This window comes from Macaca fascicularis, chromosome 1, assembly GCF_037993035.2.
Source record: "Macaca fascicularis isolate 582-1 chromosome 1, T2T-MFA8v1.1".
NCBI classification, from domain to species: domain Eukaryota; kingdom Metazoa; phylum Chordata; class Mammalia; order Primates; family Cercopithecidae; genus Macaca; species Macaca fascicularis.
The window spans coordinates 169130320-169157058 of NC_088375.1; the positions used below are offsets into that span (position 1 = coordinate 169130320).

Consider the following 26739-nt stretch of genomic DNA (forward strand, 5'->3'; position numbering starts at 1 on the left):
AATTCCTGATATAGATAAATAAATGTAATGCACATTCCACAAGCGGAGTTCCATGAACTGAGCCGGTAACAGACACCACACTATGAAGAGTTGAGATAATACTGCCTAACATTCCCCTGGAATGCAGTTTTCTTCATTCATTTGGGCTGCTACAACAAAATACACCAACTCAGTGGCTTATAAACAACGGAAATTTATTGCTCACAATTCTGGAGGCTGGAAAGTCCAAGATCAACATGCCAGCAGATTCAATCTCTGATGAAGGACTATTTCTCATAGATGGTGCCTTGCTGCCGTGTCTTCACACGGCAGAAGGGGTGAACAAGCTCCCCTGCAGCCTCTTTTATAAGGATACTAATCCCATTCATGAGGGCTCCACCCTCATGACCTAATAACCTCCTAAAGGCCCCACCTCTTAATGCTATTGCATTGGTGATTAGGTTTCAACATATGAATTCTGTAGTGGCACAAACATTCAGACCACAGTAGTCATTCTCTGTTGACAGTTAAAAGGAGTAATGTGCCTTAGCAGTCATTCAAAAAGACGGTATGGTTGACACCCTCACGTGACATGGAAACATGCCAAACAGAGTACCCTCTACCCCAATCACCACTGACAATACTTAGAACTGGGATAGGGTAAAGAAAGAGCTTAATCAATTCTCATTAGAAAATAATTGTGGCTCTGCTCACACAAAGAAAAGGAATGTTGCAAAAGTTCTCTAACTATCATGGCAGAAACAAGTATAGCTTGAAAACATTTTTCAAAGAAAAATAAGCAAATTCCCATCATAGCCATAATAAATTATCATAAGGCAAATATAATTATAGATTTGAGCAGTGTAGGCCCCTGTGCCCACTTCCAAAGAAAACTAATTGAAAAATGTACACTTATCTGACTGGTCTTACAGACCAGATACAAGTATAAGATGTCTATTAAAAATAACAGTTTAATAATATATGCTTCATAACCCCACTTTTCAGAAATATTAACCGGAAGTCTACTGTGGCCATTCCTAGAATTCAATTATTCACCACAGCTCTTTCAAGTCACCGCACCCCATGACTCTTTCCTCTGACTCAGATCCTGCAGGAGAAACATTCATCCAGGTGATATGTGGGTCTCAAACTGATTCCTGAAGTTGGCAAACTATTTCTATACAAATAGCACATTTTTAAAATGCTGTGCATTCTGTTAGTCAGCTTCCTATGTGAGAACATGCTATTGCTGTGCTCAATAAAATAAATTTAGCGAGAAGAACACCAAAAAAGAACAGGCGGGGGTGGCTGGCAAGATGGCCGAATAGAAACAGCTCTGGTCTGCAGCCCCCAGGGAGATCAACGCAGAAGGCAGGTGATTTCTGCATTTCCAACCGAGGTGCCCAGCTCATCTCATTCCTACTGGTTAGACAGTGGGTGCAGCCCACAGAGGGTGAGCTGAAGCAGGGTGGGGCGTCGGCTCACCCAGGAAGTGCAAGGGATCAGGAAACTTCCTCCCCTAGCCAAGGGAAGCCACGAGGGACTGTGCCGTGAGGGACAGTGCCCTCTGGCCCAGACACTACGCTTTTGTCATGGCCTTCTCAACCCACAGACCAGGAGATTCCCTCGGGTGCCTACACCACCAGGGCCCTGGGTTTCAAGCACAAAAGTGGGCGGTCATTTGGGCAGACACCAAGCTAGTTGCAGGAGTCTTTTTTTCATACTCCAGCGGTGCCTGGAATGCCAAGGAAACAGAACTGTTCACTCCCCTGGAAATGGGGCTGAAGCCAAGGAGCCAAGTGGTCTTGCTCAGCAGATTCCACACCCACGGAGCCCAGCAAATTAAGATCCACTGGCTTGACATTCTCGCTGCCAGCACGCAGAAGTCGACCTGGGACACTCCAGCTTGGTGAGGGGAGGAGTGTCCGTCATTACTGAGGCTTGAGTAGGCAGTTTTCCCCTCACAGTGTAAACAAGGCCTCCGGGAAGTTTGATCTGGGTGGAGCCCACTGCAGCACTGCAGAGCTTCTGTAGCCAGACTGCCTCTCTAGATTCCTCCTCTCTGGGCAGGGCATCTCTGAAAGAAAGGCAGCAGCCCCATTCAGGGGCTTATAGATAAAACTCCCATCTCCCTGGGACACAGCATCCTCCCTGGGGGAAGAAGGCGGCTGTGGGCGCAGCTTCAGCAGACTTAAACATTCCTGCCTGCTGTCTCTGAAGAGAGCAGTGGACCCCCAGCACAGCGCTCCGGCTTTACTAAAGGACAGACTGCCTCCTCAAATGGGTCCCTAACCCCTGTGCCTCTTGACTGAGAGCCACCTTCCAGCAGGAGTCAATGGACACCTCATACAGGAGAGCTCCAGTGGGAATCTGGCAGGTGCCCCTCTGGGACGAAGCTTCCAGAGAAAGGAACAGGCAGGAATCTTTGCTGTTCTGCAGCCTCCACTGGTGATACCCAGGCAAATAGGGTCTGGAGTGGACCTCAAGCAAACTCCATCAGACCTGCAGCAGAACGGCCTGACTGATAGAAGGAAAACTAACAAACAGAAAGGAATAGCATCAACATCAACAAAAAGGACTCCACAGAAAAACTCCATTCAAAGGTCAGCAACATCAAATACCAAAGGTAGATAAATCCAAGAAGATGAGGAAAAACCAGCACAAAGAGGCTGAAAATTCCAAAAACCAGAATGCCTCCTCTCCTGCAAAGCATCACGACTCCTTGCCAGCAAGGGAACGAAACTGGACAGAGAATGAGTTTGATGAATTGACAGAAGTAGGCTTCAGAAGGTGGGTAATAACAAACTCCTCTGAGCTAAAGGAGCATGTTCTAACCCAATACAAGGAAGCTAAGAACCTTGAAAAAATGTTAGAGGAATTGCAAACTAGAATAACCAGTTTATAGAAGAACATAAATGACCTGATGGAGCTGAAAAACACAGCATGAGAACTTTGTAAACCATATACAAGTATCAATAGCCAAATTGATCAAGTGGAAGAAAGGATATCAGAGATTGAAGATCAACTCAGTGAAATAAAGCATGAAGACAAGGTTAGAGAAAAAAGAATGCAAAGAATGAACAAAGCCTCCAAGAAATATGGGACTATGTGAAAAGATCAAATCTACATTTGATTGGTGTACCTGAAAATGACGGGGAGAACAGAACCAAGTTGGAAAACACTCTTCAGGATATTATCCAGGAGAACTTCCCCAACCTAGCAAGACAGGTCAACATTCAAATTCAAGAAATACAGAGAACACCATAAAGATATTCCCAAGACACATACTCATCAAATTCACCGAGGTTGAAATAAAGGAAAAAATGTTAAGGAAGCCAGAGAGAAAGGTCGAGTAACCCACAAAGGGAAGCCCATCAGACTAACAGTGGATCTGTCTGCAGAAACCCTACAAGCCAGAAGAGAGTGGGGGCCAATATTAAATGTTCTTAAAGATAAGAATTTTCAACCCAGGATTTCATATCCAGCCAAACTAAGCTTCATAAGCAAAAGAGAAATAAAATCCTTTACAGACAAGCAAATGCTGAGCGATTTTGTCACCACCAAGTCTGCCTTACAAGAGCTCCTGAAGGAAGCACTAAACATGGAAAGGAAAAAACAGTACCAGCCACTGCAAAAACATACCAAATTGTAAAGACCATCAACACTATGAAGAAACTGCATCAACTAATGGGCAAAATAACCAGCTAGCATCATAATGACAGGATCAAATTCACACATAACAATATTAACCTTAAATGTAAATGGTCTAAATGCCCCAATTAAAAGACACAGATTGGCAAATTGGATAAAGAGTCAAGACCCATCAGTGTGCTGTATTCAGGAGACTCATCTCACATGCAAAGACATATAGGCTCAAAATAAAGGGATGGAAGAATATTTACCAAGTAAATGGAAAGAAAAAAAAAGCAGGGGTTGCAATCCTTGTCCTTGATAAAACAGACTTTAAACCAACAAAGACCAAAAAAGACCAAGAAGGGCATTACATAATGGTAAAGAGATCAATGCAACAAGAAGAGCTATCTATCCTAAATATATATATGCACCCAATACAGGAGCACCCAGACTCATAAAGCAAGCTCTTAAAGACCTACAAAGAGACTTAGACTCCCACACAATAATAGTGGGAGACTTTAGCACCCCACTGTCAATATTAGACAGATCAACAAGAAAGAAAATTAACAAGGATATTCAGGACTTGAACGCAGCTCTGGACCAAGCAGATCTAATAGGCATCTACAGAACTCTCCACCCCAAATCAACAGAATATACACTCTTCTCAGCACCACATCACAGTTTTTCTAAAATTGACCACATAATTGGAAGTAAAACACTCCTCAGCAAATGCATAACAAACAGTCTCTCAGACAACAGTGCAATCAAATTAGAACTCAGGATTAAGAAACTCACTAAAAACTGCACAACTACATGGAAACTGAACAACCTACTCTGGAATGACTATCAGGTAAGTAACGAAATTAAGGCAGAAATAAAGATGTTCTTTGAAACCAATGAGAACAAAGACACAACGTACCAGAATCTCTGGGACACATATAAAGCAGTGTTTAGAGGGAAATTTATAGCACTAAATGCCCACAAGAGAAAGCAGGAAAGATCTAAACTTGACATCCTATGATCACAATTAAAAGAACTAGAGAAGCAAGAGCGTACAAATTCAAAAGCTAGCAGAAGACAAGAAATAACTAAGATCAGGGCAGAACTGAAGGAGATAGACACAAAAAACTCTTCAAAAACTCAATGAATCCAGGAGCTGCATTTTTGAAAAGATCAACAAAATAGACCACTAGTCAGACTAATAAAGAAGAAAAGAGAGAAGAATCAAATAGACACAATAAAAAATGATAAAGGGGATATCACCACTGATCCCACAGAAATACAAACTACCACCAGAAAATACTATAAACACTTCTATGCAAATAAACTAGAAAATCTAGAAGAAATGGATAAATTCCAGACCCATACACCCTTCCAACACTAAACCAGAAGAAGTCAAATCCCTGAATAGACCAAAAACAGTGTCTGAAATTCAGCCAGTAATTAATAGCCTACCAACCAAAAAAGGCCCAGGACCAGACAGATTCACAGCCGAATTCTACCAGAGGTACAAAGAGGAGCTGGTACCATTCCTTCTGAAATTATTCTAAACAATAGAAAAAGAGGGATTTCTCCATAACTCATTTATGAGGCCCACATCATCCTGATACCAAAACCTGGCATAGACACAACAAAAAAAATAAAATTTCAGGCCAATATCCCTGATGAACATTGATGCAAAGATCCTCAATAAAAAATACTGGCAAACTGAATCCAGCAGCACATCAGAAAGCTCATCCACCACGATGAAGTCAGCTTCATCTCTAGGATGCAAGCTGCTTCAACATACGCAAATCATCACATAAACAGAACCAATGACAAAAACCACATGATTATCTCAGATGCAGAAAAGGCCTTTGATAATATTCAACCCTGCTTCATGCTAAAAACTCTCAATAAATGAGGTAATGGTGGAACATATCTAAAAATAGTAAGAGCTATTTATGACCCATAGCCAATATCAAACTGAATGGGCAAAAGCTGGAAGCACTCCCTTTAAAAACCGGCACAAGACAAGAATGCCCTCTCTCACCACTCCTATTCAACATAGTGTTAGAAGTTCTGGCCAGGGAAATCAGGAAAGAGAAAGAAATTAAGGGCATTCAAATAGGAAGAGAGGAAATCAAATTGTCTCTGTTGGCAGATGACATGATTGTATATTTAGAAAATCTCATCGTCTCAGCCCAAAATCTCCTTAAGCTGATAAGCAACTTCAGCAAAGTCTCAGGATACAAAATCAATGTGCAAAAATCACAAGCATTCCTATACACCAATAACACACAAACAGAGAGGGAAATCATGAGTGAACTCCCATTCACAACTGCCACAAAGAGAATAAAATACCTAAGGACCTCTTCAAGGAGAACTACAAACCACTGCTCAAGGAAATAAGACAGGACACAAACAAATGGAAAAACATTCCATGCTCATGGATAGGAAGAAAACAGCCATACTGCAAAAAGTAATTTATAGATTGAATGCTATCCCCATCAAGCCACCATTGACTTTCTTTAAAGAATTAGAAAAAACTACTTTAAAGTTCATATAGAACCAAAAAAGAGCCTGCATAGCCAAGACAATCCTAAGAAAAAAGAACAAAGCTATAGGCATCACACTACCTGACTTTAAACTATACTACAAGGCAACAATAACCAAGACAGCATGGTACTGGTACCAAAACAGATATATAGGCCAATGGAACCAAACAGAGGCCTCAGAAATAACGCCACACATCTAAAACCATATGATCTTTAGCAATCCTGACAAAAACAAGCAATGGGGAAAGGATTCCCTATTTAATAAACAGTGTTGGGAAAGCTGGGTAGCCATATGCAGAAAATTGAGACTGGGCCCCTTCTTTACACCTTATACAAAAATTAACTTAAGATAGATTAAAGACTTAAACGTAAGACCTAAACCCATAAAAACCCTAGAAGAAAACCTAGACAATACCATTCAGGACATAGGCATGGGCAAAGACTTCATGACTAAAACATCAAAAGCAATGGCAACAAAAGCCAAAATTGACAAATGGGATATAATTAAACTAAACAGCTCAGTTTCTACAGAGCAAAAGAAACTACCATCAGAGTGAACAGGCAACATATGGAACGGGAGAAAATTTTTGCAATCTAACCATCTGACAAAGGGCTAATATTCAGAATCTACAAAGAACTTAAACAAATTTATAAGAAAAAAAAATAACCCCATCAAAAAGTGGGCAAAGGATATGAACAGACACTACTCAAAAGAAGACATTTATGTGGCCAACAAACATATGGGAAAAAAAGCTCATCATCACTGGTCATTAGAGAAATGCAAATCAAAATGACAAGAAGATACCATCTGATGTCAGAACAGCAATCATTAAAAATTCAGGAAACAACAGATGCTGGAGAGGATATGGAGAAATAGGAACGCTTTTACATTGTTGGTGGGAGTGTAAATTAGTTCAACCATTGTGGAAGACAGTGTGGCAATTCCTCAAGGATCTAGAACCAGAAATACCATTTGAGCCAGCAATCCCATTACTGGGTATATTCTCAAAGGATTATAAATCGTTCTACTATAAAGATACATGTTCACGTATGTTTATTGCAGCCCTGTTCACAACAGCAAAGACTTGGAACCAACCCAAATGTCCATCAATGATAGACTGGATAAAGAAAATGTGGCACATATATACCATGGAATACTATGCAGCCATAAAAAAGGATGAGTTCATGTCCTTTGCAGGGACATGAATGAAGCTGGAAACCATCATTCTCAGCAAACTAACACAGGAACCAAAAAACAAACACCGCATGTTCTCACTTATAAGTGGGAGTTGAACAATAAGAACACATGGACACAGGGAGGGGAACATCACATACCAGGGCCTGTCAGGGGGTGGCTGGCGAGGGGAGGGATAGCGTTAGGAGAAACACCTAATGTAGGTAACAGGTTGATGGGTGCAGCAAACTACCACGACATGTGTATACCTATGTAACTAACCTGCACATTCTGCACATGTACCACAGAACTTCAAGTATAATTCAAAAAAAAAAAAGAACAGGCACAATATTTCTCATCCATATTAGACTTTTGACAAACAAGTATTTTAATACATTCTCTGGAACACAGTAAGTAATCATAAATAGTTGTTTAATCAATTAAAGTATATAATACATAATTAATGTAGATACTTATCCTCGTGTTTAAAAAGAAAAACAGTCCTTAAGAATTTAGAAAGAAATGAAAAAAAAAAAAAAAGCCTGTGTTGAAATATACAAATATTTGAAGAAATCTGTATAAAGTATACAAAGACAAATCCACAGTCTGATCTAAATGATACATCCATGATGTATGGATGTGCAAGCAGTAACCCAATTTGCATAATATGCCCAGCACAGTAAGCATATTAATCATGCTTACTCTTCAGTTATTACTATGAAGAAAAAATCCAAATCTATATTCTACTAAATAATCATAATTTGGATTTTCAAAGGAAGATCAGACTGTTTAATTTCTACTGTAAAAGATTATTTGTGTTATTTTTACCTATCAAATTCTACTTAAATATAAAACAGAACGGTCTCAATCAGTGTTTTAGCAGAAATAAAATTATTTACAACTTGTTCCATTGACCTCAAAAAATCTCTGAGTGTGTAGGAAATTATGAGTAAGAAAAGCAATTCTGACAAAAATGTTGCTTTGATGAGTTAACTCAATGAGCTCCAAATGCCACTAAGTTTTGCTTTTACTTTTTGTTAAAGAAGCATCTATCTCTCACTTAAATAAGCATTTAAGCATTTAATTTAAATGCAACTGAAAAACACTATTTCTTCAAGTATCAAAAATTTAACAAAATAAATATAACCTGATCTATTTCTAGTAGCCTTGTCATTTTAAGTATGCTAACTTTTATTTATTCACTTGGAATATAAATTGGTCTTGTTATTCCCATCAAGTAGTTGTTAAAGACTTGAATTATTTTTTAATTAAAAAAACATCTTCCAACATCCTAGCATAAGCATTTGTCACTTTGAAAACATAATTTCAAGTACTTTAATTCCTGATATTACTCTGATCTTGTCACATATTAATTCCTAAAAAATGCATAGGGATAAGCTACGATTCATAGATGTAGGTACCATAAAGTCACCAAAGTTGAGTCAGAGTAGGCGTCTTATCTAAGGTGTAAATTAAAATCTATACATAAATTTACTCATTTAAATATTAACTGGATATTCAATAAATGCAAGCTACCACATGCGATGCTAGAAATGTAGAAATTAATTAAAATTTATTTACTTTAAGAAATAACATGCTATTGATTTTTTTACATGTCAAAGCACTATAATACCACTGGGACTTCAAGTTCAACATGGTAAACTGGGGCCAGGCACGGTGGCTCATGCCTGTAATCCCAGCACTCTGGAACGCCAAGGCAGGCGGATCACTTGAGGCCAGAAGTTTGAGACCAGCCTGGAAAAACTCCAGCTCTACTAAAAATATAAAAATTAGCCAGGCATAACACGGTGAAACCCCGTCTCTATTAAAAATATAAAAAATTAACTGGGCATTCTGGCGGGAGCCTATAGTCCCAGCTACTCCGGAGGCTGAGGCAGGAGAATGGCATGAACCCAGCAGGCAGAGCTTGCAGTGAACCGAGATCATGCCACTGCACTTCAGCCTGGGCAACAGAGCAAGACTCCGTTAAAAAAAAAAAAAAATAGCCAGACATGGTGGCATATGCTCGTAGTCCCAGCTACTTAAGAGACTAAGGCATGAGAATCACTTGGGCCTGAAGGGCAGAGGTTGCAGTGAGCCAAAATTGCACCACTGTACTCTAGCCTGGGTGACGGAGTAAATGGCTGTCTCAAAAAAAAAAAAAAGATGATAAACTGAACAAATGGATATTTCCCTCCTGAGATACCTTGAAAATTATACTAAAGTAAATAATATCAATCCACTAAGAGAGAGAATGAGAGAGAGACCAGCAGCAAAAGAGAAATTTATACAAATTTCCAAAACATTAGTGTGTTAGTCCATTCTTGCATTGTTAAAAAGGAATACCTGAGAGTGGGTAATTTATAAAGAAAAGTGGTTTATTTTGGTTCATGGTCCTGTAGGCTATAAAGGAAGCATGAGGCCAGCATCTGCTTCTGGTGAGAGCCTCAAGAAGCTTACAGTCATGGTAGAAAATGAATGGAGAGCAGGTGCATCACATGGCAAGGGGGAGCAAGAGAGGGTGGGAGGAGATACCAGGCTCCTTTAACAACCAGATCTTGCATGAACTCAGAGCAAGAACTCACTCATTACCACGGGGAGGGCACCAAGCCATTCGTGATGGACATGCCCCATGACCCAAATATCTCCCACCAGGCCCCACCGCCAACACTGGGGATTACATTTCAACACAAAATTTGGAGGGGACAAATATCCAAACCACATCAACTAGCAAAGACTAATGAAGTATAACAAAGGAAGTGACTACATAGGATATTTGGAGAATAGGCTGTCAACATGAGGAAACAAACCTGCAGATATTCTAAATGACAAGGGCAAGAGGGTGAGGTGGGGCTAAAGGGAGAGGCCATTTTGGTCTGCATGTGTAATATCTGCATATGTAGTTCACCTCCTCACAAACAATGCACAGCAACTAAACTAGCTCTATGTAACTGTCAGGAGAGTGACTAACAAACAACTGAAATGAACTTTGACTAGTCTAAGCAGGAAAGAAATTTATTAAAGTTTACTGGGTAGCTCTCAGAACCTCAGTGAGTGCCTGACAACCAGGCTAGAAAAGCACACAGCCAAGACCACACCCAAACTCCCATGTAGAATTGCTCTAGAGAAGCCAGCCCTGCACTATACCAGGATACTTACTGCATGTTATGACTGAAACCTCAGTGCCTACTACCTCTGAGTTCCTGGGAGCTCATTTGCTCTTTCATGTCTCACACTTCTGATCTAAAATCGGCACAAATGCCTCTAATTGATGGAGTCTACTTCACACTCTACATGCAGACTGCCAGGAAGCTTGGGAAAACAGGGGTTATTAAGTGGGAATTCCTCAAACACGAGCAAAGTATTCAAAGGTGTCAAATGGCCAAAGACAATTAAAAAACTATACTATATACTCTTATACGTTAAAGGAGGAAAAAGTACAAGTTATTTGAGAACAACTTGAGCTTTTCATGTAAGCTTGGCACCGGTATGGTAAAGCCCTGACATTTAGGCGACAGGCCTTTAGTATAAATGGCAGCTCTTTGATTGAGTGCCTAACATAAAGCCTATCAGTTGATAAACACTGCCCATATGCACAGAAGTCACATTCTTCCTGTTTCTTCATTTAACAGCCATGCTGAATGGAGACATAAAGACATGAAGAAAGTCTTTAGCATTGTGTTAAATTTTTCTTTTATAAAAAGAAAGTAAAAAGGAAACTAACCACAAGGGACACAGGGATAAATTAAAGAAAAAATAATAATAAAAAGCTTTAACAAATCTTTAATGAGTGTCGGCAGAGACATTTCAGAAAGTTTTGGATCCATAAAATAACAAAGGAATAATGTGAGCAAGAAAGAGCTTTGGAAAATTACATGCATAGTGCAAAAAAAAAAAATTTCAGTGGTTTTAAAAAAAATGCATAATTAACAATTCCCCCCAAAGGCAAAAAAAAAAAAAAAAAAAGGAAATAAATGTTTAAGAAAAAGAAGTCATTTAAAAATAAATCCAAGAGACCCAAATCCAACTGACAGTACTTCCAGAAAAAAAGAATAGAAAGGAGAAAATAATCACACAAAAAAGAAAATTTCCCAGAGATAAAAGGCACAAGTGTTCCCAGAGACAAAAGGCACGAGAGATAAAAGGCATATTTCCCAGAGATAAAAGGCACAAGTGTTCAAAGTGTAAAATATGGCTACCAGGTTCCAAGAAGAAAGAATGGAAACAGATTCTATTCCCAAACATGTAATTAAGAAATTACCAAACAACAAAGAAAAAAAAAGAATGTAAGAAAAGATTCCAGAGAAGAAAAAAAAAATCACCAAAGGAGTAAGAAACAGAATGGAAACAAATGTTTCATCCCGAATACTAGAAACACCGAATACTAGAAAATAATCCAGCAACTGACTTATAGAAAATTCTTTTCAATTTAGAACTTTATGTCCAGTCAAAGAAGTATCAGAGAGAAACAAATATATTTTTAGTAATGTAATGGCTTACAAAATTTATATAGTATGAATTTCTTTGCCAGAAGTACCTTATAAAGTATTCTAGCAAAATGAGGAGAAAACCAAAAAGGACAAAAGCACATTCAGGAAATCGTGGTTACAAACAAGTTTGCTGGCTCTGCAAACTTTCAAATGACTAGTCCAGATAGCAGCTGTAGTGTTTATGGCCCCCAAAAGGAGATGGCAAGGTGGAAGGTGGAGATGGTAGGCAACCTGACACATAATATAATCCTGAAGCCAGAAAAAAACTTGAAAATAAAATAAAAACACAGAATAAACACCAAGGAAAAAGGAAGTCATAATTCAAATTTGAAGCCACTAGAATATGAGTCAGTGGACTTCAAAAAAACAAAAAGAGAAGAAAATGCGTTCAAAAAAGTAAAGTAAAAAGTTGAAAATTATTAAGGATGAAACCAGGGAGGCCTACATATGCTTTCCCAATAAGAAAAAATAAAGGTAATTTGAAAAAGCTTTACAAAAATTCACAATGTAAATATGAATGAAAAGAAAATATGGCAAATTTTTAACAAATGCTAGAATTAAATAATCCATTTGAAAGAAAGAATCCTCTTAACCTTGATTCTAGAAACATTCTTCTTTGGGTGGCTCAGAAGCCATACTGAATGAAATGTAACTGTAGAATACTTCTTGATTCTGCAGTAAACAACATTTACAGGGTCATAATAACTTTAATGCTATTTATTAATTCAACTTTTAGGGTCAACGAATAGACAAAAATATAAAATTTAATTACAAATACTAAACCTAAAATATTATCAATACTCTCACCATACAGTTGTCAGATTTAAGTGGTATAATATACAAGGAGAGATGGTGAGAGGACAAAGGGTGAAATATCCCAATCTCATGAAGGAGGGGGTCAAGAGAAACTATCTGTAGTTAACGGAACAAATATCGTGGTGGAAATGACAAATGTAATAAAGGAACTCATAAAATTAATATAATTATACGTGGAAGAGCAAAGAAAGGAAGAAGGTGAAATGAGTAGGCTAAATTATCTTCTATGGTATCTGCTTGAATGATAAATGGAAAAAAAAAAAAAGCAGGCAGTATAAACATACAATTTAGCCGTAGGGGAAGAAGGACTAAAACCAGAAATGGTTCAAACTAGTTGTTCCCAGGGTCAGGTTGTACCCCTTAGTGGAGGTAGCAGGACAGAGGGCTACTGCTTTATATTCAAATACGTTTTTTTAACCATGTACATGGATTATTTTCACCCCAAATTATTATTTAGTTCCTTTCATTAAATAAAGTACTATGGGATTTCAGAGAAAATAGCTACTAACAAAGTCCTAGGGGCCAACGAAAGGTGAGATTTTTAGTTGAATTACAAGAAATACAAAGGAAGAGGGTAGTATTATACGTCTTCTGTTTTAAGATTCACAATATTTTAACACCTCTGGCATCAGGATCATTGTTAAAATTTACAGCATCTTACAATTCCCGATGGCCTGATAGCAGCTGTGATCTAGTTGTTATTGATTGCATACATCCAAACTGGGGCACTTTCTTAATGACCAACCGGACTATTTTAACCCATCAATATTTTGGTCAACAAACTATTTAAAGACCATTTGAGGAAAGAATATAAACTCCAAAAAACCCTATATTGACATCTTACAAGATCAGTTAAAAGCCAGCATCGAAATTAGCAAAATGAACCAGTTTGGAAGAAAATCCCAGAAACAATAGTGAGGCATTCTTTTATGAATTGCTGTATCACAAATATTCTTGATAGCCCAGAGTATGATACTGTTTGGGAAAATATTTACATCAACGGTTCTGAGATCAAAAGCAACTTGGAAAAAAAAAAAAACAGATTTTGAATATGAATAAGAATCCCTTAACCAAAATCTTTGATTTATACTTACCTTATGACAATGATATGATTTAGATAAAAATGTTTATGTATATAATTCTAAGTGAGCTACCTAAGTATAAATTTTTAAATGATAAAAAGTACTGTAAAACAGTTAAATAGGCAGAGCTTTTTCTTTTTACTGATACAAAAATGATGGTTATCTGTGTTCATTCATGTTGCAATAAAGGAAAACCTGAGGCTGGGTAATTTATGAAGAAAAAAGATTTCTTGGTTCATGGTTCCACAGGCGATACAAGAAGCATGGCATTGGCACCTGTATTGCATCTGGTGAGGGCCTCACGTTGCTTCCACTCATCATGCAGGCAAAGGAGAGGGGAAAGGATGCCAGCATGCAGAGATCACATGGTGACAGCATGGAAGCAAGAGAGAGGAGGGAGGAGCCAAGCTCTTTTTAAAAATCAGTGCTCACAGGAACTAGTAGAGTAAGAACATGCTCATTAATGTGATGATGTCACCAAGCCACTCTTTGGGGATCTGCTCCATGACCTAAACACCTCCCTCTTCAGGGTTCACCTCTAACACTGGGAATCAAATTTCAACATGAGATTTGGAGGGGACAATTATCCAAACTATATCAGTGGTGTAGCTTAAAAATCCATGTTGTCTTAGACTTGAAGAATTACAACTACCTAGTAAGAAGGGTAATTAGGAGAAATCAGAGTAATTAGTTATGATTGGGAAATTATAAAAGATTCCATAGAGTGGACATTTAATTGCCCCTCAAAAATGCAGAGGAATATGAAGCACATTATAGGTATTAGTAAATGAGATTCCCACCAAACCTATGGTCAGTAGAAACAAACATCAGCTATCGGTAAATGCCAATAAGAACTCTTATTGATACAATAAGAATTGATTTACAAGTTTAGAATCCAGTTAGTCAAAAGACCAAGAAGCCACTTGCCTAAATTACTATTTTTTAGATTGTTTCTTTGCATCCTGTTTGTTCTGTCAACAAAACTTTTCTCCCGGCCTGGCACGATGGTTCACACCTGTAATCCCTATGCTTTGGGAGGCCAAAGTGGGAGGATCACTTGAGTTCAGGAGTTTGAGAACACCCTAGATAACATAGCAAGACTTCGTCTCTACTAAAAATTTGACAAAATTAGCCAGGTGTGGTAGCATGCAATGGGGACACAGAGGCGGGAGGGCAGCTTGAACCCAGAGACTGAGGCTGCAGTGAGCTTTGATCGTGCCACTGCACTTCAGAATGGGTGACAGAGCGAGACACTGTCTTAAAAAAATATTTTCTCCCCCAAATCAGTCCCATGACTAGCAGTGTTGTTGCAAGACACCAGGTCACTAGAGAAATACCCAGCTACCTCCTGGATAGGTCTAATATGATAAGTATGCCATAATTCTAAGAGATAACATCTTACTAATATAACAGCAACTACAATTAATGGGTGCTTATGTGTGTGCCAGTATGTTTTCTCTCTGTGTTTATACACACACACGCACACACGTAGATACAATATGTGTGTTTATCTATGTGTGTGTATGATTTATCATCTCTTTCATCTCCTAAACACAAACCACTTTGGTTTAGAAATTCTGTTGGTGTGCACAGAAATCTAATTATTTGATTATCTCACTTTACAGTTTCTTAATTCGTATATGTTTAGATGCCCAAATAAGAGCTGCTAAAGTTACAACGAGAAAATATAATTAATTCTGAAAAAAACTAAGTTGTCCTCCACCTTCACAAAACAGATAGTTGGTAACAGCTGTTCTTAAACATGAGTTTTTCACGTTTTTAAAGCCTACGATGATACCATTATAGAAGCACCTGAGACACTCTATTTGGCTCAAACCTTTTAGCTGTTATTCTAGTGAAAACAGATAAAACAATTATATGTCCCCACGAACTTTATAGACAGTATTGTTCCAAAGGTAGGGCACACTCACTCACTTTCACTTGTACTTATGTGCACTCACTCTCATTCATTCTCTTTCTCCCTCTCCCAGCACTCCTAATCTCTTTTGCCTTGCTCTATTTTTTTTTTCCATATACTTATTACCTTCTAGTATATGGTATAATTTACTCTATTAACTTTATTGTTTGCACTCTGTTATGTCTTACAAGCACAGGGATGCTCATCTATTTTGTTCACTATCTAGAATAATGCTTAGCCCCGAGTAAGCTCTCAGTAAATATTTGAATAAACAAATGGCATTCAAGATGCTCGTAATATAAAGCAAGAGAGCATTAAATGAAGTTAAAGTAAGCTAAGGCCTCTGTGTTTTCCTGTATTCATTACTGCTCAAAGTGTATTCATTTTCAACTTTGATAACTTAAGGATTCATATGGTAACAGTAGTTACTGAACAATAGAAATAGAGTGTATAACTTTTAAAGTAGTGAAAGAAAATTTGAAGTGATAAAAAATAATCAACCTAAAATGTGGAAATAAAAAAGAAAATAACCAGAATTATGATCAAATACAGAAAGCAGAACAGTAAATACAAGTCTAAATATATTAGTAATTGTATTAAATGTAAACTGACAAAATTCTCCAGTGGAAAGACATTGAATTTAAAATACCTTAAGAAATAAATGCTGTTTACTACAGACACAGCTAAAACATAAGAATATAGAAAGGTTGAATGCAGAATGACAGAAAAATGATATAGGACACAGAGACACATTTAAAATAAGTATGTAGAAATCTGAAAGCAAAGGATAGAAAAAAGATTTAACATGCACTTACTGAACAAAAGAAAGCTGGTGGAGTTATATCAATATCATACATCATACTTTTTGCTTTAATGCAAAAAGAAACATTAGAAATCAAGAAGCTTACTCCAAATTGATTAAAGTTTCAATTAACCAGAAAAATACTTTTAAGTTAATAACTGGGCAAAAAGAAATATAAAAATCAGAACATATTTTAAACTGATCTTAGTGAAAACAGTATCTCAAAACTTATTTCACACAGATAAAGAAGTATGTAGAAGGCAGCTCAAAGCCATAAATAATACTTTTCAAAAAGAAGAAAGGCTGAAAATTAATGTGCTATCATTCCTTTATAATCAGTTAGAATAAAACATTTAATAGAACATTCACTTAAGCAGTTAGAACAGAAAAAATTAAAGAAAATGAAGGGAAAAAGAAATAATAAAGAAACATTGTCTTAATTACTACAGATTTAAAATGAGTCTTGCTATCTGATAGCACAAATTCTCCCATTTTGCATCTTTTTCAAGAGTGCTTTAGCATTCTTTGGGTTTTGACTTTCCATATATATTTTAGAATCAGCTTGTCAAGTTCCAAAAAAATTGTTAGGAATTTAACAGAGATCCTATTGAGACTGTTTTTAGTCTATAACAATGAAAAGGAAATGGATATCCTCTAATTATTCAGTCCTAAAATGTATGACTATCTGTCTCTATATACTGAGTTCTACTCTAACATGAGATGTAAACCTTGTCTGATTTTTTCCATAAAAGTCCCTGAACATCTTGTTAGATGTTTTTCACAGGAACTTCATGCTTTTGAAATTATTTTAAATGATGCATTTTTTTAAAATTTCATTTTCTGTTTCTTGATGGCATATAGAAATATGCTTAATTTTTAAAGTATTTTTTAAAATAACAGTTTTATAGGTCTATTATTCATATATATAAAGTTCACTCTTTTATAGCATACAATTCACTAGGTTTAGTAAATTAACAGAGTGACTGTATGCTAACAGAGTGATGCAATCATCACCACTGTCTAATTTCAAAATATTATCATCACCCTAAAATGCACCTCTTCCTCATTAGCAGTCGCTCCCCTTTCACCAGCTTCCTCCATCCCTGGCAACCACTGATCTACTTTCTGTGTTTATGGACTTGCCTATTCTGAACAGTTCACATAAATAAAATCTTGGGGGTCTTTAGTAACTGGCTTCCTTCTCTTAGCATAACGTTTTCAAGGATCATCCATGTTGTAGCATTTATCAGCACTTCATTCCTTTTCATTGCCTAGTAATATTCCATTGTATGGATATACCTCAGTTTGTTTATCCATTCATCAGTGTAGGAGCATTTGGGTAGTTTCTAGTTTTTGGTTATTACGAAGAATGTTGCTACTAAAACTTCTGTGCAATTTTTTGTGTGGATGTATATTTTCATCTGTCTTAGGTATATACCTAGGAATCAAATTACGGAGTCATATTATGATGTGACTATATTAAACACTTATGTTTAGCATTTGAAAATAATTCATGTCACTTTCAGATGGAAGCATTTAAAGATGGCTCACAGGTGTCCATGCTCTCCTTTCCCCTACCACACCAAATGGGAAAGTTCCATGTTCCAAATTGTTACAGTTACAAAATAATGGAGTTTCCCTGAACTTAGACTTCCAAGTTATTACATGGAGAAATTGTCCCAGAGAGTTGTCTTAGTCCATAGGAGACTTTGCATCAATGAAGAATTGCATTAAGCCCATGGGATTTGAAGATTATTTGTTACTGCAGCGTAACCTAACCCATTCTCACAGACACCAGGCTCACTTTCTCCAATAATTAAAGTAGTAAATATTAATGAGATAATACCCATCAGACGGCAAAAAATTAAATGTTCTGGCAATACGAAGTTTGTCCATCTGGTGTAGAGCAATAAAAACAGGAATGAAAATTGGTGAATCCACACTAAAAATGTGTGGCATTATCTAATAAAGTTGAAGTCTACAAGTCCTGCTAGCCCATAATTTGTCTACTGGTTTTATGCTCTAAAGAAACTCCTGTATACCAGCACACTTGTAGATGGATCATAGCTGCTTTATTTATAGTGGCAAAAGGAAGGAAGGGAGGAAGGCAGGAAGGAAGAAGTAATGGGTGAGGGAAGAAGAAAGGAAGGAAACTAAATATGCATAATCAGAATTCATTTTTTAAATTAATGTGTTACATTTATACAATTGAATATATCCAGCAATAAAAATGAACAAACAATAGCATTCAATTACCAAAAAAAGTATTGAGCACCTCTTACCTGTTAGGCCCTATTTCACACACTAGGGACATAATAGTGAGCAAAACAGGACAAAATTCTGCCCTTGTGGAGTTTACATTCTAGTGGAAATGGGACAGAAAAAAAAAAGATAATTAAGAAGTCATACAGTATTTTATAAGATAAAAATATGCTATCGGGAGACACAGAGGAGAGGAGAGGAGAGAAAAAGAAATGAAAGGAAAGGAAAGGAAAGGAAAGGAAAAATAATATATTACAAGGTAAGAAGATATGCAATTTTAAATACTGTAATCAGAGTAGGCCTCATTGAAAAGGAGACATCTGAACAAAAACTTAAAAGAAGTGACAGTAACAAGGCAAACCATGTGGAAATTGGGAGGACAAGCATTCAAGGCAGGGAAAGCTAAAATGAAAAGTTGCTTTCTAACACAGTCAAGAAATAGCAAGGAGCCCAGTGTGGCTGGACTGAGTAAAGTGAAAGGAAGAATAGTAGGAAATGAGACTAGATAGGTAAAGTGGCAGGCAGAATGATCAGGTAGGGCCTTGGAAGTTATCCTAAGGACTTTGGTTTTTACTCTATGTGAACCAGAAATCTATGGAGAGTTTGGAGCAGAAAAGTGACATGATCTGACACACATTATAAGAGGAGAGCTCTGATTGCTATTTTGAGAATGTATTGAAGAGGGCAAAAGGTAAAAGCAGGGAGAACAGTTTGGAGGTCCTTGCAATAACCCACATGAGAGTTGATGGAATCTTGTACTAGGGTGGGAGCTGTCACTGGCGTTTGAACCAGAGCAATTCCATCTTGAGTAGGGGCTGGGTAAAATGAGGCTGAGACCTACTGGGCTGCATTCCCAGTTAAGGCATTCTAGGTCACAGGATGAGATAGGAGGTCAGGACAAGATACAGGTCATAAAGACCTTACTGATAAAACAGGTTGCAGTAAAGAAGATGGCCAAAACCCACCAAAATCAAGATGACAATGAGAGTGACTTCTAGTCATCCCCACTACTACACTCCCACCAGCGCCATGACAGTTTACAGATGCCATGGCGATGTCAGGAAATTACCCAATATGGTCTGAAAAGAGGAGGCATGAATAATCCACCCCTTGTTCAGTATATCATCAAGAAATAGTCATAAAAATGGGCAACCAGCAGACCTTGGGGCTGCTCTGTCTGTGGAGTAGCTATTCTTTTATTCCTTTACTTTCCAAATAAACTTATTTTCATTTTACTCTACCTAATCTCCCTGAATTCTTTCTTGCACGAGATCCAAGAACCCTCTCCTGGGGTCTGGATCGGGACCCCTTTACTGTAACAGAGCCATGGAAGTAATGAGAAGTCATTGTATTCTGGATTTGTTTTGAAGATAGAGCACAGAGAATTCCCCAACACATTACAAATGAGGTATGAAAGAATAGGAGGAATCAAAGATGACCCCAAGGTTTGGGGCCTCATTAACTTGAAAGATGGAGATGAGGGAGACTGCAAATAGTGCAGGTTTGGGAAAGATGAAGATTCCATTTGGAAAATTTGAACTGGAGATGCCTACTAGACATCCAAATGGAAATGCTCAGTAGACAGCTGGATATAAAGATCTGAAGTCCAGAGGGAAGAGTCAAGGCTTGAGCTATCACTTTCGGAATCATCAACACACACACAGACAGATTGCATGAAATCATCAAAAAGCATGGAGAGAAACGAGCTACACCTTAAGGTACTCCAAGGTTAAAACCTCTAAGAGAAGAGGAGAGGCTAGCACAGGAGACAGAAAGGAGCAGCCAGTGAAGAAGGAAGAAAATCAGCAATGCATGTTGTCCTGGAAGTCAGTAAGGGACTGTTTCAAGGAGCAGAGTAATAACCGTGACAATGCTACCAGTAGTGAAGTAAAATGAGCACTGACAACTGACTATTGGATGAGCAAAGGTAATATCATTGGTGAACTTGACAGTAGTAGACCTTGATGTAGTTTTAGCACAATATTGAAAACAAAAGATTAATAGGAATGAGTTTTTTAACAGTGTGAAGAGAATAATTGGAGACAGGGAAAAGAGATAACTTTTTTTTTTTTTTTTTTTTTGAGACAGAATCTCACTTGTCTCCCAGGCTGGAGTGCAGTGGTGCGATCTTGGCTCACTGCAACCTCCATCTCCCAGGTTCAATCAATTCTCTGCCTCAGCCTCCTGAGTAGCTGGTATTACAGGTGCCTGCCACCAGGCCCGTAAAATTTTTTTGTATTTTTAGTAGAGACGGGATTTCACCATCTTGGCTAGGCTGGTCTTGAACTCCTGACCTTGTGATCCACCCGACTCAGCCTCTGAAAGTGCTAGGATTACAGGCATGAGCCACCATGCCAGACCGAGACAACTCTTTCAAAAAATGTTGTTTTAAAGGAAAGAGAAGAAATCCCTTAATCTCACAAACATGTTAAGCAAAATAATCTATGAATGAATGCCTACTATAATCATATAAAACTTTTTTTGGGCCAGGCATGGTGGCTTACACCTGTAATCCCAGCACTTTGAGAGGCCAAGGCAGGCGGACCATGAGGTCAGGAGATTGAGACCATCCTGGCTAACACGGAGAAACCCCATCTCTACTAAAAATACAAAAAAAAAAAAAAAAAAACCATAGCCGGGTGTGGTGGCACACACCTGTAATACCAGCTACTTGGGAGGCTGAGGCAGGAGATCACTTGAACCCAGGAGGCAGAGGTTGCAGTGAGCTGGGATCGTACCACTGCACTCCAACCTGGGCGAACAGAGCGAGACTCCATCTCTAAATAAATAAATAAATAAATAACTTTTAAAAAGGGTAAATTAGATTTGTGATGAAGAAGGAACAAACAAGAAGTTTTGGGATGTTTGCAATGTTCTTTTTTGAGGGGTGGTGAGTAGTGAGAAATTTGCCTTATAATTACCTGTTATATGGCCGGGCGCAGTGGCTCACGCCTGTAATCTCAGCACTTTGGGAGGCCGAGGCAGGTGAGTCACCTGAGGTTGGGAGTTTGAGACCAGCCTGACCAACATGGAGAAACCGAGTCTCTATTAAAAATATAAAATTAGCCGGGGCGTGGTGGCGCATGCCTGTAATCTCAGCTACTCAGAAGACTGAGGCAGAAGAATTGCTTGAACCCAGGAGGCAGAGGTTGTGGTGAGCTGAGATGGTGCCATGGCACTCCAGCCTGGGCAACAAGAGTGAAACTCCATCTCAAAAAATAAAAAATAAAAATAAAAAAATAATTACCTGTTATAATGATTTATCATATTATCTGTCAACCATTAAATTTGTTTTATATGTTTCTCCCTATATTCGTTACAGTTCACATTTTTTAAATATTTTATTTATAGTTATGTAAGATTTGTAGTTTAAAATGTTTTAAATATTAATAAGATTATGTGTGAAGATAACAGGTAATATCACTATTAAGTCACAGAAAGTATTAAATCAGCCTGGGCAACACAGGAAGACCCCATCTCTACCAAAAAACAAAAAACATGTTTGATAAGGAATATTCCAAACTATAAGCAGATCGTATGTGAATAGCAACTCCAAAAGGTTGTATGTACTGAGTCTGGTCAGTAGGTGAACATTTGCAACTTTCTGATTTAATTAAAACTGGAATTTGTAAATCACATAAAGTATTAAGAATTAGAGCAGACTATAAGCCTTTTTATTCATTTTTAACTCCACAGGACATACTCTTTAAGTGGGTGTGTTTGGCTTTCAGTATGAAAAATGCAGTACAATATCTGCCGACAGTTTTTTTTTTTTTTTTCCTGGATACTTTTAGTATTTATTTCCAAGACCTCCCGGAAATATTGCACTTCACAAATACACACCATTTGGTCCTATAGTAGTGATCTAAGTGTGAAGAGATTACTTTTTTCTCAGTAAATTGGTGAGAGAGTAAGTCCCCACATTACAAAGGAGGAACAGAGCCTCTGCCAACCCTGATGACACTCCCAAGCCATGAATGAGTTGGCTGTGGGCCGTGAGCTGTTGGATCCATCCAGTTTCAGTTGTTTTCCAAATGACTAGCAACTAGGGTATATTTGAGTTCTACGATTCCCTGTTCATTCGACAAGCAATTTACTTAAATCTCTGAGCATCTGTTTCAACGGAGATGACTATCCCTACTTCGCCAGAGAATATGAGGGAAGATAAATGCCTGAATAACTTATGACATTTCCAGCCCAAAGGCAAAAAGGCACTGAAAATAAGTCAAAATATGCTCATAAAAGAGTACTTCAAATCCATTTCACTCTCCCAAATTGCACACAAAGCACATGTGGGTGAGAAAAGATTGTTTTGTTATTTTGAATCCAAGCCACCGAAAAGAGGCAGAAATATTCTTAAACCTGTCCTTACTAGTGATAACTAAGTTTCAAATAATCTTGAAAACATTGCTGATAAAACATTAGAAGTAGCAACAAAAGCTACTCTAACATTCTCTGCCTGCTAAAACAACCCGACATTTTCTTTTAATCAAAAAGAAAAGTACAAAGTACACCAACCCTTCACAGTACATACTCACTGTACAACTTGTGTGTGTGTGTGTGTCCATTCCTAATTTCTGGTTTATCTGTTTAATCTCTGCTATTTTCTGGGATTCATTCCAAGGCAACTAACTGCATTACTAAAATTGGCATCTCTGCTATTGTGCTTAATTTCAGAGCGGCTCAGAAGTGACCTGAAACCAATTTTTTAACGTTCTGCCCACAACTTTATGCTAAAAAGTAGCGAGCACTGTTCAAGAACAATAATTGATAGGAAAGGGGCAATGTTTGTTTTCCTCCAAATACATTTTTATTTCCTCCAGATGGACAATACTTAAAGAGAAAACGTGCTATGCTAAAGTCATGTACTTTTGTTGCAGTGTTGCAAATACTAGCTTAAAGATTACTTAAGGTAATATGAGAGGTGTAAATGTTCATATAAATCTATATGTTTCTGAGCTCTTTATAAATGTTTTTCTCTGCACCTTTTGGTTGGAAAATCCTAAAAGCCTAAGTTATAAATGCATATAAACTAATGCCAAGATTAACACAGATTGTTTTTATTTCATGAAATTATGAAACTAGCAATGTTTGTAACAAATTAAAGAGTTAAGGAATTTTACTTTTTTATTCTAGGGCATACCTTAGATATTCTCAAAAGGCCCTCAGAAATTATCTTAATCCAACCCTCTAACTTGAAAAAATGAGGAAACTGAGGCCCACTGAGGTTAAACTAACCACAGTGTCATAAATAATAAACAGGAAATCATACCAAAACTCAGATTTTCGGATTCCAAGTCCAGAGCCGTGAAAGGGTATTTGTTTCAATATACTTTAATACTTACAGAAATAAATGTTAACAGAGGACACCCGAGGCAACCCTTCAGTACAAAGAACTCCATTAGGCTGACAAGAGCCCAGAATTCTAATCTGTCTGCAAACACAAGTCCTAGAAATAACACCAGAAATAGCCAGTTTTTAAATGGCACCGCACCTGGGGTTTCCAAATGATTCCTTAGTTGGGTCTCTTTCTCACCACTACAAATCCCTTTCAGTAAGTGGTTTGGTTGGGATTGGATTTGGGGTTTTGCTGCTGCTGCTGCTGTTTAATTTGCTTGCAGGGAATGGGGGGAGGTGGGAAACAAAAGCTTAGGTCTAAACCATCCCTACAGCACAATTATTTTTTCTCTTGTCATTCGAACCAGTAAATCCTCTTCAGGGCCCCAGGGCTTACTGTTTTAGGTGGCAGTCCCTTCAGTTTCCAAAGTAGGCAGGAACCCTGGAAAAGAAGTTGGCGGGGTGGCATGCTCTCTCGGTGGTCCTGGGCAGGTTCGCGCCAGGCGCGGCCGGCTGCTCTCAGCCTTGCGCCCAGATCTTCCTCGCCCCGCGGGAGCCGAGAGTCGCCCGGCGCCGCACCCACCCCACCCCCGCCGCCCGCCGGACGCTGACCCCTCTGGTGGTCCCGCTAAGCTGCCCCGGACTCCTGGTCCCTAAGCGGCCCGCGGAGCTCCGCGTCTGCCACGCGCGTCCCAAAGCCCCATTCTCGAGCTACCCGGAGCGGGAAGAGGTGGCAATAGAAGGTGCCGGAGAGGGAAGCGGGTCCCACCTCGATCCGGATCCGGGGGTCCAACTCGACCGAAGGCAGAGATGGCGGCGGCGCCGGGGCTCAGGCACCTGCGTCGCGCGCGCTCGGCCGGCCGTGGGCTCTGCGATGGGGCCGCTCCGAACTCCTCGCCCAAGGTGCGGGACAAGTCTCAGGAGAGAGGAGGGCAGCCGAGTGCGTGGGGAGGTGGGGCTGAGCAGGAGCGGGCTGGGGTGGGGAGAAGGGAGGGAAGAGTCGGGTGGCCGCCCGCGCGAGCCCCGCGCCCTCCACAGCCGCCCCTGAGCGGGAGGAGCCGACTCGAGCTGTTAGGGAGGCCGCGCAGGTGGCCGGGGGCAACGGCGGGGAATGCCGCTGCGGGTGGCCGCGGGCCCGCGGGAGGAGAGACCCGGCGCTAGGGAGGGAGGACCCCCTGCCCGCAGAGAGGCCGAGAGCCCAGGCGAACCTAGCAAGCACGCGGCGCCGCGAGTTCCCTGGCAGTCACCCCTGCGTCGGTGGCTGCAGGCTTGAGATAGGCAGTGGGTTTCCCCTGATCCTCCCAACCCCAGACTTCCAGAACTCTGCAGCAGCAGGTGTGTAAAATGCTACAATTAAGGTTGCAATAAGTGGGAGGAGTGGGAAAAGAAAGCTCAATGGAAAAGATCAAAACAAGTGAGGTCATGAGTTTCCTGATACCAGGGATGCTTCCACCAGCATCTTCGTCATGCTTGTGAGGAAGGCTGAAGAGGGCATTTGCGCATCTGGTGGGTGGGGGTGTTTGGAGGGGATTGAGCTATATGTCCACCACTCTTTCAATCCTGAAATTAAATGTTTGACGTAGCAATTTATTTTTGAAAGTATCCTTGGACAGTCTGATTCCAACTCCAAAGTAAATAAACATTTTCCGGCCCTCCACTCAAAATGTTCATTCATTATTTGTCTATGTATTAAATACATCTTTATTGAGGAGGTACTATGTGCCAGACAATATGCTAGGTGCAGTTATAGTGTTCCTTGAACTTAGAGTTAGGGATGGAAGGACAGACACATAAGCACGTATTCATACAGTTATTATCAGGACTGGGTGATATGAAGGAAACCAACAGGGTAAGGGAGAAAGAATGAAACGTAGCGGACATTCTCTAGATTGGATGGATGGCTAATTTTTAAAGGCCTCTACTTAATTTGACTAATGGCCTCATAGGAGGAAGCATTCAAGGCACACAGGGAAAGTGAGTTACGGGAAGTAGCCCACAGATGGGTAGGCCAGAAGCAAGGTCTCCCGGCTCCCTGGCCCAGCTGCTGTGCGTTATGGAAGGAACCTTGCTGTAACTTCGCAAATGGAACTTCTCCTTCATAGGAATCGCATCTCAGGACCAATGTCACTTTTTTGAATAGCACTTGGAGCTCCAGACCAGTTGTTGAAGTCACTTTATTCAGAAATGTCATATTTGTGTACTAAATGGGCTTTCACCACTATCTGTGGTAGGCAAAAAATAACGCAGAAACACTAACCCTTGGATTTCCCCCAAACCTCAACAAACAGACAGGTGTCTCTATTGGATGGAGACAAGAATTGAGGTAGGTTTCTCCAGATTATTTAGGAAACAAAACAATACAAAAAGAGTCTTTAATTAAATAATCAGTACTAACTAACACATTAGTTTCCTAGGTCTGCTGTAACAAATTACCACAAACTTGACACTCAGACAGAGATGTATTCTCTCATTGCTTTGGAGACTAAAATTCCAAAATCAAGGTTTCAGCAGGTCTGTACTGGCTCCCAAGGCTCTAGGGGAAAATCCTTCCTTGCCTCTGGTGGCTTCAGGAATTCCTTGGCTTGTGACCACATAACTCCAGTCTCTGCCTTCATCTTCACATGCCTTCTCCTCTTTGTCTGTGCCTTCTTCTCTTCTTTCTCTTGTAAAGGACATTTGTCATTGGGTTTAGGGACCAACCAGATAATT

The 26739-nt window shown here is 39.1% G+C and overlaps 1 protein-coding gene across 7 annotated transcripts in view; it reads right to left on the bottom strand.

The window, feature by feature from the left end:
- The window catches only part of LEPR (leptin receptor), a 97999-nt gene extending 72642 nt beyond the window's left edge, over positions 1 to 25357 (bottom strand). For 4 of the 7 annotated variants that reach the window (XM_045369570.3, XM_005543142.5, XM_045369579.3 and 1 more), the window contains exon 1: positions 24800 to 25357. The gene's annotated coding sequence lies outside the window, so the exon portion shown is untranslated. Of the gene's footprint in view, positions 1 to 24427; positions 24748 to 24799 lie in introns of those variants that run through there. The other 3 variants (XM_005543137.5, XM_074004616.1, XM_074004605.1) reach the window with 2 other exon arrangements.
- Between the last annotated feature and the right edge of the window lie 1382 nt (positions 25358 to 26739).